At 34.1% G+C, this 17,766-nt stretch overlaps 1 protein-coding gene across 9 annotated transcripts in view; it reads left to right on the plus strand.

Moving 5' to 3' along the window:
- Window positions 1–17,766, plus strand: part of LOC107541990 (bromodomain adjacent to zinc finger domain protein 2B) — a 294,279-nt gene that overhangs the window by 21,372 nt on the left and 255,141 nt on the right. The gene's annotated exons all lie outside the window — the stretch shown is intronic.

Genomic DNA, 17,766 nt, shown 5'->3' on the forward strand with positions numbered 1-17,766 from the left:
CTTTGTTTTCTGATGTTTACAAGTTAGCACATCGTATGTTTTATAAATGAACATTTATTTTCATTATTTCAGTTCTCACATGGAGGTGGAAGCTTAAATTTTTCTGTTTCCCTTAGCAGTAGAGTAAGCCCTTTGGTATGCGTTTTGTCCACACTTCATTACATTTTAATGCTTTACTTTGTCATTAAGTATTTGCTCTAGGCAAGGAACTCTTAATTAAGAGTTGGGGTGTGAGGAAATAAAAGGTGAGTAAGATACTTTATCGATTATCTAGTTCCGTTTAGCAAAATACCCTAAAGTTTAGCAGTTTGAAACAACCAGTAGTTACTATTTCAGTTTCTGTAGGTCTGAGATTGACTTAGGTGGTTTTAACTCACCTTTCATGAGGTGTCTGTCAAACTTCTAGTTGGGACAGCACTCGTCAATACTCAACTAGGACTAGAGGATGCGCTGCCCAGCTCACATGGTTATTGGCAGTCCTTAGTTTCTTTCTTTTTTTTTTAAACATATCTTTATTGATTTCAGAGAGAGGAAAGGAGGGGGAGAGAAAGAGGTAGAAACATCAATGATGAGAGAGTCATTGATTGGCTACCTAGCCCACAACCCAGGCATGTGCCCTGACCGGGAATCGAACCCTGATCGCCTGGATCCTAGGTCGATGCTCAACCGCTGAGCCATGCCCGGCCCAGCAGTCCTTAGTTTCTTGTTGGATATTGGCAGGGGGTCTCAGATCTTTGTCACATGGTCATTTACATAATGCTGCTTCTGATTTGGTAGCTTGCTTCCCCCAGAGACAGTGATGTGAGACAGAGACTGTGTAGACTTTTTGGAGTGACAGTGTTGTGAGAGAAAGAAGAAAATTTTGAACATAAAGCAACATGGAAAAGAATAAATAACTTAAAGGATCTAATAAAGTCATGATTTTGTATACTCATAAACTTAAGATGACTCCAGAAATACTTAAACATCTACTGAAGAAATTTCCATTCCATACATGTTATTATATACTATGTGATACACACACACACACACATCCATATATGTAAAAGTTATCAGTATTAACAAAAGGTTTATATTTATTTTTAAATGTAGCTGCTTTGCTTGACTTAAAAGGTCATATTAGAATCATTATTTCAAAGAAAATCTAAATGAAGTCCTAATTAGCATCACAAAATATGCTATCATAGTTAAAAACCTTAATTCTAGTACTGTGATTTTTGCATCAGAAAGTGAATCTGGGCACTTGGTGATTTTAGGTTTTTGTTTTGTTTTGGATTTTGGCCACCCTTAGTGAGACTGGAATGAAATTTTCGGAAAAGTTATAAGTAAAATGAAATACTTCTCCATGAAAACAATCAAGGGAAAAATACAGTACTGGCATGCTTTTCTCTTTGAATATCTTTAAGATTGTATGAATTGTGATTCCTTTCTTTCTACATTTTAGATTATTTTATTAAAATTAATTACTGTATATGCCATTCAGTATTTGACTCTCCCCACTTAACTCTTACCTTAAAGTATATGTTTCTGCTTCCTGATTCTACCTGTTTTACCATAGAAACAGAGTGGACCAAGAAGCTGGCAAGATAGCCAGCAACTGAAATTAATGAGCATTCTCTTTACCTGTAGTTAGTTTTGTGTCCCATTACAACTCCTGTTTTAATAGAAACAAGAAATCAACTTAAGGCCTTTTTTCTAGTGGGGGTAACCCTGGAATTTAACAGTCATTTGCTTCAGACTTGTTCATTTGCCTAGAAAGCTATTGGGAAAGAGGTTTTCTGATAGGTTGGAAACGAGTTTTACATTGCTGTAAATGGTTAGACTACTATACATTTCATACTCATATATCTTTAAATTACATAGGAATTAAAATAATACATATTTTTGGGGGAATGAGATTTGATATTATTTGATGTAAGCCTAATGTGGTCAAAATATTTTCACATTAAGTAAACCCTGAAAAATAGATGAAGATCTTAAACTCTGAGAAGAAAACATTAAACATATTATTAAATGTAATCAGACTGTTACTTGTTGATCATGTTAAAAACTGATATTTTAAATAATTAAATTTTAAAATGTAAAATGTTATTTTTATAGAATGCTTCTTTGCATTTTTTATTTTTCTCTTGAAATGTATATTAATCTGATAATGTTGTTGACCTTAAACAAGTAAGACAGCCAGATATTTGTCCCCAAAATTGGGTTTATCTGGGAACAACAAAGAATTGCAATTTGGGACATGTGCTTTAGTGGTGAACTTCGCACAAGGCCAGAGATCAAAGGAGAGGAAGCTTTTTTATGGACTAGGAAGGGGCTGTTGTAAAGGAAGAGGCCCTTGGAGGAAACTGAAAGTTCCATGTATAGTGACTTCTAATTAGCTAGTTATGGCAGCCTCCTATTGGCTCAGCTGTTACTGGGCAAGGAGGAATCTTTTCTTCCTCCTAGGAGGTAGTAATATAATATCGCTTCCTCTTGGAGATGGAAGGTACTTCTTTTTCTACTGAGTGTGTGTTGAGTGACCACGCATATTAGAGTTCTCTTAGCCTCCCAACTCTATTTTAAATGAGGCTTCTGTTTATTAATTTTTACTTTATGAATATATGAACTATTAGAGATTGCTAGAAGTTTGCTTCCTTCAGTTTTTTTCCCTTTAAAAATTTTAATTCCTATGTTATGTCTGTTCCCTAAAAGGCATTATTTTTGTTTGTTTTTGAAGGACTTTTAGTTTCCTTTTGAGTAGTTGATTAACAATAGTTGCTTCTTTTGATGGGTGTCTTCTTTTAGTATTGTCTTTAAATCTGGTTTACTCTAAGGTCTTGGAAATTCTTTCTACACTGCATGACATTTAGGTTCCAGTCTTCTATAATAATGGCCTATGAACTATTTTGACTCTGCTTCCCTATGGGTAAAAATGTTTTGGAGCAAAGATCATCAATATATGTATATTTGTTATGAATTATATAAGTGTACTTATATTCTAGTATATTATGTAGGATATATAATATACCAATAAATATAAATGAAAATCAGATGAGATAAAGATGATATAAATAGTTATCTTAAAATATTTTGCTAGTGATGAAGGCTTTATATTATTAGCCAATTTTTTAAAGTGCATTGGATACATAAGGTGATGGTTGTTAACAATAGTGGATATCTATATTCCAAATAATTCATTATTAAATATATTTTTGGCTGAGATCATACTTGTTTTCTCCTCATAATGTGGCTGATAAGTAGCAGCAGAAGCATCAGCTTTGGCATTTTTGTGTTGTTTTTTGTGATTCTATTACTAGTATGTTCTTAGTGTGTTTGGACTGCTATAATAGAATACCATAGACTGGGTGATTTATAAACAGCAGAAATTTATTCTCAGAGTTCTGGAGGCTAGGAAGTCTACCATCAAGGCGCTGGCAGATTCTGAGTCTGGTGAGAGCGTGCTTCTTGGTTCATAGCCGTAGCCGTAGCCGTAGCCTTTTCTGTTTCCTTACAAGGTGGAGGGAGCCAGGGAGCTCTCTGGGGCCTCTTTTATAAGGGCACTAAACCCATTCATGAGGGCTCTTCTCTCATGATCTAATCACCTCCCCAAAACCCTCCCTCCTAATACTATCACATTGGGGGTTAGGGTTTCACCATAAATTTGGGGAAGACACAAATATTCAAATCACAACAAATTCAATCCATGGTTTTTTGGAAGGAATCTTTTAAAGCCGCCCTTATTGTGTGAAAGTTGGTTTAAAATAGTTAATATAATTTGTAAATCCAGTTTATCATAGACCCGTGCAGTCTTATTCTGGACAAGATATTGACTAAATGAGTAAGGATACCACTGTTAGCTGTTCTACAGCGTGGAATTAACTCTTCCCACAGGATAGCTTGGGTACCATATGTGATGCATAACTGCCATAGGTGGTGCCAGTTTTAATCTGCATATTAAATATTACTGTTAGTAAACAAAATTTTTTTATTTTCCCCCCAATAAAAACAGAACTCTCTATTCTTTCTTTCTACAGGTAAATGGATTGCGTAGTATTTTGCTTATGTATATCTCCCTAAGGTAGAGTGTCTAAATATATTGAATCTGTACCTCATATTTGAAGAAATGATTTCACATTAAATTTTTAATTTTATATATATATTTTAATTTTTAGTTTTAGTTTTAGAGATCCACAGCAACTATTCTCTATGCAGTAGGTGACTTATTTGCCAGTAAAGTTGAACAGAGTCACAAAAGTAAGCAGGATTTCTCATCTCCGGAGAATTGTTCACCTAGGGGGCATTTTTAAATAGGTAGGATGCTTTGATTCGTCACTGTCTGAAGGGAGCTACTGACGCTGAGAAGGTAGAGACAGCAATGCTAACCATCTGCAAGGTTTGGAGCAGTCTCACCCCAGTGAAGAATTGTCCCATTTTAGATATTAGTGGCACTGTGAAACACTGGGCTAAAGTCATATTTTGTAGTTATTATTTGCTAAGATGACTCACAATGTCTAGATATATCTAGTATTTTTTATGCTATAGATTAAAATTAAATCTTATTTCAATATGTTTGTAAAATAACAAGGTATGGCTATAAAAGACATTTTCCTTTCATTGGCAATTTTTTCTTCTCATGCTATACTGAATGCGACTCATTGTAGCATTGCACAACTACTATTGGTAATTTGGCGAAGTGCTGACACTATAGAGATGAATAACACAGTCACTTGTCTCCCTGTTCACAGGCTAGTAGGGGAAAACAGTCATGCAAATCATCACAATAGAGTATGATAAGTACATCAGAAGAATTAGATTTAATGTAAAGAGGTAGGTCTGTGAGGAGTAAGGTTTTAGGGAGAAAGTCACCATATTGTCAAATTCTTTGAGGGCAAGGACTGCATCTTTTCATCCAAAAGTTACATATTTATATAGCACTAGACCTTAAACTTGGTAATATAGTCATAGTCAATAAATATTAGTGGTTAAACAAATGTATATCTTAGCAAATTTTTAAAGAATGAGCTGAAGTATGTCCAGGTGGGCGAAACAGGAAAGGACAGGCAGGCTTAAGGTACCCAGGTATTGCAGGAAGTGCTAGCAAATGTTGGAAGACGAAGCTTAGACAAGCAATGAAGAGACTTGCAGGTGATGGGACATCATTAGAGTTGTGGTTTCTTTTTATTAAATTTTTAGAAAGAGGGAGAGACATAATTAGAGTTAGATTTAGGTTTTAGAACAGGTATCTCTGTTAGCATTGTGGAAAATGTGTTTGAGGGAGAAGAGACGTTATTATTTCTTAGCAGTGAACTTCACGTGTGTAAGACCTTGTAGGATAAAAATGTTAACTGAAAAGCTAAATTCTAGCTTTTATATATTAAGTTATATAATTTAGTTTTAGAGTTTCTAATACCAGTTTTAAAATATTTTATATTGAATTCTTTTAATTTTTCAATACATTTTTAGTTATTCTTTATATTAAGTTTTCTGATGATCAAAATGACCATCATTTTGACCTTCTTTTATACCAGTGGTGTTTGGATACAGAAGAGGGAGAATAATTAGTAAATCTTGCTCAATTTTTTTTTTTTTTTTTTGTAAGAAATTTATGAGCCAAAAGTTGATAAATTTGTTCAACTGAAAATTAGATAACACTTTTAATGGAGGTACATCAAAAGCTTACTGGTAATTTGCAAGAAAAATTCTGACTTTTATGTAGAATTAGGTCATTTGATTACTTCTACTCAGCAGATTTGTATTTATAGCTTTGTCCCTTCCGTGTACACACACACACACACAAAACAAAACAAACAAAGCTATTTGGGTCTCAAAATGAAAGATTACTTTCGAGGATTAAATAATAATAATAACTTTTAGTTTTGAGATTCTCTCAAATCATTTTTTGCTGTGCCACATTTAAACTTCTAATCATAATCACTGCAAACTCTAGATCTTCAATAAAGTAACAATTATATAACAATCAGTTTTCAGATTTATTGTGATATTTTAATGTTAAGGCTGAAATAGTGAAGTAAATAATTATATTAGTGTCAAAACAATAATCTGCATCTTTACCACACAAATGACTTATTAATATATTTAAATTCTAAGTATTAAATCTGCCTTACTCATACTTAAAGTTCCTGAGTAAGCAATGTCAAGTGACTTTTGATAAAAATATGGAATAAGTAGGCATGTGAAGAAAAAAATCATTTATACCACTAAATGTTGAAAAGATTATTTTTAAGCAAGCATTCAGGCAGCAAACAGGTCACAGCTGAAAAACCTTGTGATAAGATAGAGAACTGGAAAAGTTGAAAGCAGTTGGGCTGGTGCCATTTAGCGTAGGAACAAAGTTCCAGTGATTTAATGAGGGCTTCACTGAATTATAGCTGTAAAACTAACACATTGCAAATATCTTGTTGATTATCTAGTTAGATGATTCTGAGTATCAGAAAAAAAGACTCTTATTTAAGGAGGAAGGGAAAATATGGTAACCATTTTATTTAGAATATTTCTAATATGGATACTTACATTTTATTTATTTTTTTAAATATATCTTTATTGATTTCAGAGAGAGGAAGGGAGAGGGATAGAGAGATAGAAACATCAATGATGAGAGAATCATTGATTGGCTGCCTTCCGCACACTCCTGACTGGGGATCGATCCTGCAACCTGGGCATGTGCCCTACCAGGAATCAACCGTGATCGCCTGGATCCTAGGTCGATGCTCAACCGCTGAGCCACGCCTGGCCGGGTGATACTTATATTTAAAAAAATGGCTTGTAACCATCCTTTGCATAACTTACAGGAACAAAAACTTATTAAGAACAAATAATAAAAAAAAAAGAACAAATAAGACTTAGGCATGCAAATCAAATATTGGGAACAAAAATATAAGGGCCTACTGGAAAGAGAAAGAAATAATTGTCATTAAGATTTTCCCTTTGTAGGACTTCTTTGTTCCATGTGTCTAATATCACACACACCAAGTCATCATCTTTGTGAGATATCTCAAAGAAATCTGGTCTGAGCTAGTTTTGGGAGGTCAGCCCTGATACAGTCAGTCACCTTTCCACTCCCCCAAGCCTCAACCTGAGGTTTTATTAGATGGATAATAACCACTTCTGTTTTTCTATAATCCCTTCAGATTAGTCAAATATCTCCCTCCTGCATCACCATTTTTCCCTTCCTTGGATTATTACCATCGACATACTAGGGGGGGGAAATCCTCTTGACCTTTTCATTCCTCTTATTGCCCTCACTCTCTGCTTTCACTTGGCAGGACTGTATTTGCTACCTGTAATGCTCTCCTACCGTCCTTTCTTGATCGGGCTTCATATCATCTCTGCTGAACCTGTTCTTACCAGTGTCCCTGGTGACCTTTGTGAATTTAATCAGTTCTCAGTTCTCATCTTTCTTGACAAAACTTATAACTTTATTTGCCTTGAAACATTTTTTTTTCCTTTCAGAATTTCATATTTTGTTTTTCCTTCTAGTTTTCTATTTTCCCTGGTTTCTCTTCATCTCTCCACACATGTCCCAGGCCTCAGTCCTTCGGCAACTTCTGTTCTTTCACTATAATTACTCTCTTGGTGAAATAATTCAACTCTCTAGACTAAGATAGCATCTAAATGGTAATGACCCCCGAATTTGCTTATTCCTTTCTAAGGGGATTTTTTTTAAATTGAGATATAATTCACATATAGCGTTATATTAGTTTGAGGTATATTCGATATTTGTATATATCGTGCAAAGACCACCACAATAAATGTGGTTAACATCTCTCACCATACATAGTTACTATTTTTTTTTCTTGTGATGAGAATTTTTTTAAAGATTTTACTCCCGTAGCAACTTTCAAATATACAATATAATATTATTAACTGTAGTTACCATGCTGTTCATTCCATAACAGTGGGTACTTTTGATATCATTCCTTTATTGACAGATATTTAATTTGTCTCTAATTATGAGAAACAGGGTTATACAAAGTTAAACATTTTCTTTTCTGCTGTACAGTGCATTATGATTCTCTAAAAAGGGTAGGTAAATGCTGTACAGAATTTCCCAAACTTATTTCAGCAATAGAATTTTTTTTCAGAGCACGTAATTGTTTCAAAAAGCATGTTATATCGCCCGGCCAGCATGGCTCAGGGGTTGAGCATTGACCTATGATCCGGGAGATTTTGGTTCGATTCCCTGTCAGGGCACATGCCTGGGTTGCAGGCTCGATCCCCAGTCGGAGGCGTGCAGGAGGCAGCTGATCAGTGACTCTCTCATCGTTAAAGTTTCCATCTCTCCCCCTCTCCCTTCCTCTCTCTGAAATCAATAAAAACATATATATATATATATATATATATTTTTTTTTTTTTTTACAAAAAAGCATGTTATGTCTCTGATACTTTATTAAATGTATTTGGAGCTCTTGTCACTCATTTTATGAGGGAACTGAGACTGAGTAAATGAAAAATTGGAACCATACACTCATTTACTTGACCCTTGTTTCATGTTGCTCTTGTTGCTTTGAATTTATTCTTTATTTAGTATTTTCCTGATTTCAAATAGGAAAGTTAAGCACTAGAATTTTTTATAAGGGAGAAATAGTTTTCATGTATTGATACTAGGAAATATAACATTTGTATGTTTTTAGGTTTTTTTCTTATATCAACATATGACAAGCTAAAACAGTTTAGGTTTCAGTCAGCTTAAGTCACTTAAGTCCTCTGATGTAAGTGAATTAGTTCCTTTTTCATGTTGAATAATTTTTTCAATTACTTTAAGAATCATTTGAGAAAGGGACTCTTAGACATAGAGAACTGGTGGTTGCTGGGGGAGGGGGGAGTTAGGGGACTAGGTGAAAGGTGAAGGGACTAAGAAGCACAAATTGGTTGTTACAAATAGTCATGGGGGAAGTATGTAAAGCATATGAAATATAGTCAATAATATTGCGATAACTATGGTGCCGTTGGGGTACTGGAAATATTGAGAGGTACACTATGTAAAGTATATGATAGTCTAACCACTAATTTGTATACCTGAAACCAATAAAAAATAAAATTGAAAGAAAAAAAAGTCATTGGAAAAGCCATATTAAGAATGTGACTAGTACATTTCTTAGCTATTTCTTTTGTCTTTCTCTTCCTCATTCAGGTTCCTATTTCTATATCTTGTAGTGTGTAGGAAGACTCTAGTCAATCTAGATTAATTCTAGATATGTTTTAAAATAGAGATATTGTTGAATCTTGTCACCATAATTGGTCTTACTTTTGCTTTTCCCTGAGCTGTCAGGTTCATCTGTTCTTAGGATACATTTGAAGTATGTTTTCCCTCCACACAGTGTTTGCTTGGATTGGTAGTTTTTTGCAGTGAAAATAATCACTGGAGGAGGAATTTGTATTCCTCTTTAGTTCTGTAATTGTTTTTAGAATTTATTTAAATGAAAGTTTTTTTCAGTTTTTATTATAAAGATAATGTATCATATAGAAAGTTTAAGCAATGCAGAAAGAGTTATATGAGAGAGTGAAATCACTCAAATTCTACTATCTGGAGGTAACCACTTAAATGTTGTAGTACCATTGAACTTTCTCTTTCTTCTCTGTAAATATACACATTTATAAATACATGGTTATACTCTGTTTTGAATTGAATTTTCTTGTATTTTCCATTTTTATTTTATTCTCTCTTGAACATTTAAAATGTGTTTTCTGTGACACTTTCTTTCACAGTGAATAAGTACTTGTATAGTGAACAAGAATGTGGGTATTCTTCCTGAGTCCAGCACCCTTCTGAAATTCAATGCTGAATTTATAAATGCAGGTGATAAGTTAAATAGTATGGCATCAAATCAAAAACGTAGATTTTTAGAATCTGAACTTAGATGCTATTTAAAGTTCTCATATAACAGCACAGTTTAGAAATGATAAAATGGTAGAAATGTGTCAATTTGTTAAGATTAACTTGGCAATAACGATAATAGCTTCATAGCTGAATGAAGCCTCTGAGAGCTCTATTGGTTTAGGCGGCCTTCAAAAAGGAGGAAGGTGTTTTATAATTTCTAGAAATATGCCGGTTCAGAACATTTTTTATAAAGATCAGTGCCGCTAGTTCAGGTACTTGAAATAATCATAGTCTAGAGTAAAACATATTAAAATCAAGTCAGATGGTTTTCTGTAGTTTACTTATTCTCAGGATTCAAGAATAGATGGGTGACAAAGTCTCTAAACCACATTCTGGTGATCACTCATGGTTAGTTTTGTCACTTCGTTGCCTAGTCATGCATACTATTAATTGAATTTTTAAAACTAAACAAAATCGTGAAATGCTCACAGCACGTCATGGAAGTTGATTATCCATGTGCAGATTATCCTGAAATAAGAAAATAAAGCCATAGGAAAACCCAGTCATCCCTTGCTTAGTCCTTCTATAGTCACGCTCTGAACTTTTTCTTTAATTTGGTTTTAGGAGAGGTTCATATTTAGCACAGTGATTTAGAATCTTTTTAACTAAATTCAAAGTCGTACACCCTGGCTGGTGTGGCTCACTCGGTTGAGTGTCCTCACTTGCGCTGGATTCCAGGTCAGGTCACATGCCCAGCTTGTGGGTTTGGTCTGTGGTCGGGGTGCGTTTGGGAGGCAACCGATCCATGTTTCTCTCTCATCAATGTTTCTGTCTTTCAAATCAATAAAAAAAAAGTTATACATTGATAGTAATTACTAACAGTTGGACTATATGGAAAACCCCAAAGAACAAGTATAATGTCCATTATCATTAGCAGACAGGTAAAGAAAATCAAACAATTGTTTTTTTAGTTCACCATCAATCCATAGGCATACAGGACTTGCTGATGTCTTGAGATAGCTGTCTGCCCTTCATGTTCAGGGCTTCCCGTCCTGGAGGAGTCTTTGGTGTCCATTGTAGGTGGAGGCCAGAGTCAGAGAGGTTGGAGAGTGTCTTTTATTTGATATCCTTTTCAATAAACAAAATCTCCATGTGGCAGTCCATGATCTTTAAAGTCTGTTTCCTGGGAGCTCACTGTCAAAGGAAGTGGTTACCTATTTGGCATTTTCTTAAAGTGACTTTACCAAACCTTGGCAATAGTGTAAGATGTCTTCATTCAATAATGTCAGCTCATAACTTCATTCAAGTTAAGTTCATCTTAAATGCACTATGATACGTGAGTAAAAACTGAAAAAGGTATTTCCCAGAGAGCTGAGAGAACCTTGCTGCCCTCTTGGGTTTTCCCTAAACCTGATTACTCATTTAATTTACACCCATTGTTTACCCATACAATATACCTTAGTTTTTCACCACTTATTCTACAATGCTTCCCATCCAATCTAACATTAAAAAAGAACAAGCCTGCCTGGCCAGTGTGGCTCATTTGGTTGGGCATCGTCCCATGCACCAGGAGGTTGCCCATTTGATTCCCGGTCAGGGCACATGCCTGCACTGGGGGCTCATTCCCCACTAGGGGTGGTGCAGGAGGCAGCCAATGGATGTGTCTCCCTCATCTATGTATCCTTCTCCCTCCCCTTCCCTTCCTCTCTTTGAAATCAATAAAAACGTATTTTTTAAAAAAGAACAAGCCTGATTAGTTTAAATTTTTTCTTTTTTAAGGAGAGGAAACATATCTTTTTGAGGTGTTCCAGGGGCCCTTCTGGAATACCATAAAGTTATTCCTAGTAGTTTTAATTATGTATATTAAGATTTTTATCCCTAAAACCCTCAATAGCTAATGAAAACTAGGGAGTCAAATGTATTAATACATTTATAACCTCTAGAAACATATTTCATAGACATCAAATTCAGTTATTAACTTGTACTTTTTATTTTGAAAGGCTTTTTTATTTTGTAATATAATTTTTACAAATATTTTCAAAAAAATATAAGATAAATTTGTAATCACTTTCCTGGTGGGAAAAATTAATGTATGTGTTTTTGCTTCCTTCGTTTACAATTTAATCACCAAACTGTTTTTAAAGTTTTTATTTTTTTCCATCACCATTTATCCCCCTTTATACCCTCTTCCACCTCTACCACCACCACCCCTGGCAATCACCACACTGTTGTCCATGTCAATCAGTTCTTTGTCTTTATTTTTCTTTTTTGCTTAATCTTCCCCCCCCCCCCCCCCCGTGCTCTCAAAGATTGAGGAATGATTAACACCCATTTGAAAGAATAGGCGATTACTATAAAGCTTAGACTCCAAAGATCAGAGAGATGAAATATAGGTTCTAGTTCTGTTACTTAAGTGTAGGGCCATTACAAAAAAGTGAATTTTTGTTTTTTAATAAATTCTAACTATTTTCAATAAAGCCTAAAGTTATCCAATAATTTTGAAGTTTAGATATTGGAAGACTTAAGAGGGTTTAAATAGGTCCCCTTTACACTGTGTCAGTTAATTAATAAAATCAAAGCATTTTCCATTGAAATATCAGTATTTAGAATTTATTGCACTTTAATAACTGTATCCTTGAAAAGAGATATGTCTTCTAGAATACAGGTAACTTCAAAAGTTGCTACTACAAATAAAATATTCTTTTGCATAAATTTATATTATCATTTCAGAGATTTGTCTTTATTAAGCAGTTGTCCAAATCAGAATCTTAATTTGAACTTGAAACTCATGTATAACCTACCCAACCCTATTTTTTCTCTTCCCTTTCTTCACTGATTGATGTTGATTGCTCCTATGAAAGTGTTGTACATTTTTTGTATCATACATGTATATGATATGTAGTTTTCTTTGGCATATTTTAAAACCCTCTATAGCATTATACTGTCTGTTTCATTTTTCAACCTCCTTTTTTTTTTTTTACTAATCTTTGTTTTTCAGATGTATCAGTGTTTATTCATGTAACATAAGTCATTCAGTCTGATTACTAAATAGCATTTCATTGAGTGTAACAATTAATTTATCTGTTCTAATAATAGATATATAGGGTATTTATAATTTTTCACTATAAGTGTCACAAGGAATATTCTTGTACTTGTTTTTTTATGCATAACTGTGGGAGTTACTGAAGGGCATGTATCTACAACTGAATTGGCACCTTGAAATGATTAGCATTGAACAGTGCTCTCTCTGATGGTGGTACAATTAACATTTCACAGATCATAGGTCTGTGCTGTGACTTGGGACAGCTCTCACCTCATGGCTGTCGGCAGACCACACCTGCCCGACCTTCAGGGTGTCCCCTCCAGTGTTCTCAAGTGAATCCCCAAACTCCTGCCATCCACACCCCCCGAGGGGGTGTCTGGGAGTCTGGGGGCCATTGCCGCCTGCTGTAAGTCCCTGGTTTTTCTGAACCATATCATCATGCAAGGGGTAGATGCAAGTTTCCATTTCTTTTGATTCTGAATGAATTTGATATTATCAGACTTAAAAATTTTACCAGTCTGACTGGTTATTAAGTGATAGCTGATTGCTATTTTTATTTCTTGATTGTTTGGCTGAAATCTTAGTCATCTAAATTTCCTTTGTGAATTGTCTGTTCATATTCTTGGCCCCTGTTTCAAAATTAGGTTGTGTCTTTTTATTCTACATATATGCTACACAGTTATGTGTATTGAAGATGACTTCTTGGTGCCTTTTCTTTTCACTTTGATTAAAGTGTGTTTGTTGTATTGAAGTTGAAAAGTTGTTAATTCATTAGTTTTTTACTTTGTGATTAGGCTTTAAAAAAACTCCTTACTGTTGTATTGTTACAGTGAGTAACCCAAAACTCATAGGCTTATAACAACAATAATTTGATTACATCTCATGCTGTCCGGAATTCAAATGGTATAGCAGGGTTGAGTTTTCTCTGCTCCACATGCTGTAGATGCTCTGGGCTGGGATAATCTGGAGGTATCTTTGCTGTGTTGAAGTTAATGCTGGCTGTTGACTGGGACTTCAGTTTGGCTGTCGGCCTGAAATCCTACACACTTATTCATTATTAAATACAAGTGGTAACAACAAACATTTAGGTTTTTTCTTGACTCTGTTGGGAATGTTTCTTTATTTTAATGAATATTTGTGACTGTTAATCTGTTGTCATGTTAAAGACCTTTCCTACTGTTCCACTGAGTTGCATAAGAGTTTTTAATCATAACTTAGAGTTAGAATTTATTGAATGTTTTTTGCATTTTTGAGAAGATGTTATATAATTCATTGATAACTGTTAACTAACATTAATAACTTTTTAGAAACAGACCCGTTCTTGCACTCTGTATAAAACCTGCTTAATCATGATTTGTTAATAGTATTTTACTGTATTGCTGGATTTTACTTACCAGTTTATTTAGGATTTTGCAACTGAAATTGGTTTGGTTTTGCTTTCAAAATTAAACTAGCTCCATAAAATGTCTTCTTGTATTTGTCTGTCTTTTTCAAAATAAATAAATAATAAATATTTAATCCAAAAGAAGGTAAGAAAAGAAGAAAAAGGGACAAAAAATATAGCACTAATAGAAAACAACTAGCAGGGTGATAGATTTAAATCCAGTCATATCAATAATTATATTAAATATGCCAATTTAGTGGAAAAAAATTGCCAAATTGGATAAAAATGTAAGACCCTACTATATGCTGTTGAAGAGAAACTCATTTTAAATATAAAAACTAGCCCTGGCTAGTGTGGCTCAGTTGGTTGGCGCATCATCCCATCCTGTACCTCAAAAGGTTATGGGTTCAATTCCCGGGTAGGGCACATACTCAGGTTTCAGGTTCATTCCGGGTTGGGGTATGTACAGAGGCAACCCATCGATGTTTGTCTTTCACATCGATGTTTCTCTCTTCCTTTCTCTCTCTCTCCTCTCTCTCTCTCTCTAAAGAAATCAATAAGAAATATATCCTTGGGTGAGGATTAAAAAATTTATAAAGACATAGGTAAGTTAAAAGTAAAATGGTATAAATGATATACTCTGCAAATACTAATCAAAAGAAATTGGATTAATTATATTAATTTCAAGCAAAGTAATATCAAAGTAAGGAATTTTATTTGGGATGAGAGAAATTAATAAGGGGTTGCTTTCATCAGGAATTATCAAGATATAAAAATCTTTAAATTGCATGCACCTATAAAGTAATGAAATAAAGTGAACAGCTATATCTCTAATAAAATTGAAATCATATTAAATGGGAAATTTCCTAGAAAAACATAATGTTGTTTCAGGATTTTTAGAAGTCTGAGTAAATCAATAGCCAGTAAATAAACAGTATCAATATTAAAATTATCATCCCCCAAAATAAGAAAAAATAAACCAATCTTTAAGGAACAGATGATCATATTTTATATAAAATTTCTCACTTTGAAGCTATTACTTCATTGTGTTTTGGTTTCTATTGCTGAGGAATTGTCTGTCATTATTCCTTATGAGATAATGACATCTTTTATGACATCCTTTTTATCCTTAATGTTCTGCAATTTTATCTTGATGTGTCTAAATGTGGATATATTTTTCTTATCCTTCTTGGGACACAAAATATACTTTCAATCTGAGAAACTGATTCCTTCCTTAATTCTAACAAACACTGGTTAACCCTTCAAATATTGCTTCTTTATCACATCCTCCATTTCTTTTTTATGGCCCTCCTGTTTGTTATATGTTGGAGCCTCTCAGTATCTACTATGTGTCTCTTAACTATTTTTTAAAAAACAGGTTTATTGAGATATAGGTTGCATACCATAAAATTCACCCTTTTAAATAAGTATATAATTCATTTGTTTTTAATTTATTCACAGAGTTGTGTAATCATCACTACTATATAAGAACATCACTCCATGAAAAATCTCTTATAACCCAGAAGTCACTCCCTATTTCCTACTCCCCCAGACCCTAGTAACCAGTAATTTACTTTCTTTATGAATTTTTCAATTCTGGACATTTCATATAAAGGGAGTCTTTCTTTTGTTTTTTAATCCTCAGCCAAGGACATTTTCTCCGTCAATTTCTAGAGAGTGGATGGGAGGGAGGGAGGAGAGAGAAAGAGAGAGACATCGATGTAGGAGAGACACATCTATTGGTTGCCTCCCACACATAGTGAACCTGCAACTGAGGTACATGCCCTTGACCTGGAATCGGAATCCATGACCTTTCCATCCACCACTGGTGCTCCAACCACTGAGTAAAACCGGCCAGGGCAAAAGGAGACTTTCTTAAAATACCAACAGCATATTTCACAGACCTAGAACAGACATTTTGAAAATTTATGTGGAACCAAAAAAGACCCCGAATAGCTGCAGCCATCTTGAGAAAAAAGAACAGAGTGGGAAGGGATCACATTACCAGACTTCAAACTGTATTACAAAGCCACTGTAATCAAAACAGCCTGGTATTGGTAGAACAACAGGCATATAGATCAATGGAACAGAACAGAGACCCCAGAAATAGACCCACGCCATTTTGGTCAGTTAATATTTGACAAAGGAGGCAAGAGTATCCAATGGAGTAAAGACAGTCTCTTCATTAAGTGGTGCTGGGAAAACTGGACAGATACATGCAAAAGAAAGAAACTAGACCGCCAACTTTTACCATACACAAAAAGGAGACTTTCAAGGATGTGGTCTTTGTGACTGGCTTCTTTCCCGTAACAATATTTTCTAGGTTCATTTATGTCATAGCATGTGATCAGTACTTGCATTTCGTTACCATAGAATCTTTTATTATGGGAATATACCACAATTTGTTTTTTGATTTATCAGTGATGGACTTTGAATACTTATGAATATTAAACAGTTATGAATAATGCTGCCAATGAACATTCTGTGCATATGTAGATTTGTATGTGGATATATGTTTTCAGTTCTCTTGGTTATATACCTAGGAATGGAATTGCTGGATTATGATAACTCTGTTTAAGTTATTGAGAAACTGCCAAATATTTACCAAGTTGCTGCAACATTTTGTAATCCTACCAACAATCTTTGAAGGTTTTTCACCAACACTTCTTATTTTCTGTTTTTTTTTTTCATTTTAGTCATTAAAGTGGGTATGAAGTAGTATCTCATTGTGGTTTTGATTTGCAGTTCTCCGATGGTGTCAACATCTAATGATGTTCAGCGTGTTTTCATGTGCTTATTGATCATTTACATTTCTTCTTTGGATAAATATTTCTTAAAATCTTTTGCTCATTTAAAAATTGCCATTTGTTTTTAATTACTGAGTTTTAAAGAGTTTTAAATATATATTTTGGATACAGTTCCCATATTAGGTATCTGATTTGCAAATATGTTCTCCCATTCTGGTGCTTATCTTCTCACTTTCTTGATAGTGTCCTTTGAAGCACAAAAGTTTTACATTTAGATAAAGTTCAGTTTATCTGTTTTTCCTTTGACTTCTTGTGCTTGGGCTTTGATTTATTTTGCTTTTGATGTCATATATAAGAAACTATTGCATAATTCAAGGTCACTTATATTTTCTTCTGAAAGTTTTATAATTTTAGCTTTTATGTTTGGGTCATTGATCCATTTTGAGTTAATTTTTATGTATGGTGTGAGGTAGGGGTTCAGCTTTATTCTTTTGCATGTGGCTATTCAGTTGTCCCAGTGCTTTTTGTTGAAAAGACATTCTATCCCCACTGAATTGTTTTGGCAGTCTTGTCAAATATTAATTGACCATAAAAGATTTATTTTTTGATTCTCAATTCCTTTTCATTGATCTAAATATCTAGTACTAAGCCAATACTACCCTGCTTTGATTGCTGTAGCTTTGAAGTAAATTTTGAAAGTAGGAATTGTGAGCCCTCTAACTTGATTTTTCTTTTACAAGATTTTTTTTTGGCAATTTTGGGTCCCTTATTA

Source organism: Miniopterus natalensis, chromosome 8 (genome assembly GCF_054644295.1).
Source record: "Miniopterus natalensis isolate mMinNat1 chromosome 8, mMinNat1.hap1, whole genome shotgun sequence".
In the NCBI taxonomy this organism is placed as follows: Eukaryota; Metazoa; Chordata; class Mammalia; order Chiroptera; family Miniopteridae; genus Miniopterus; species Miniopterus natalensis.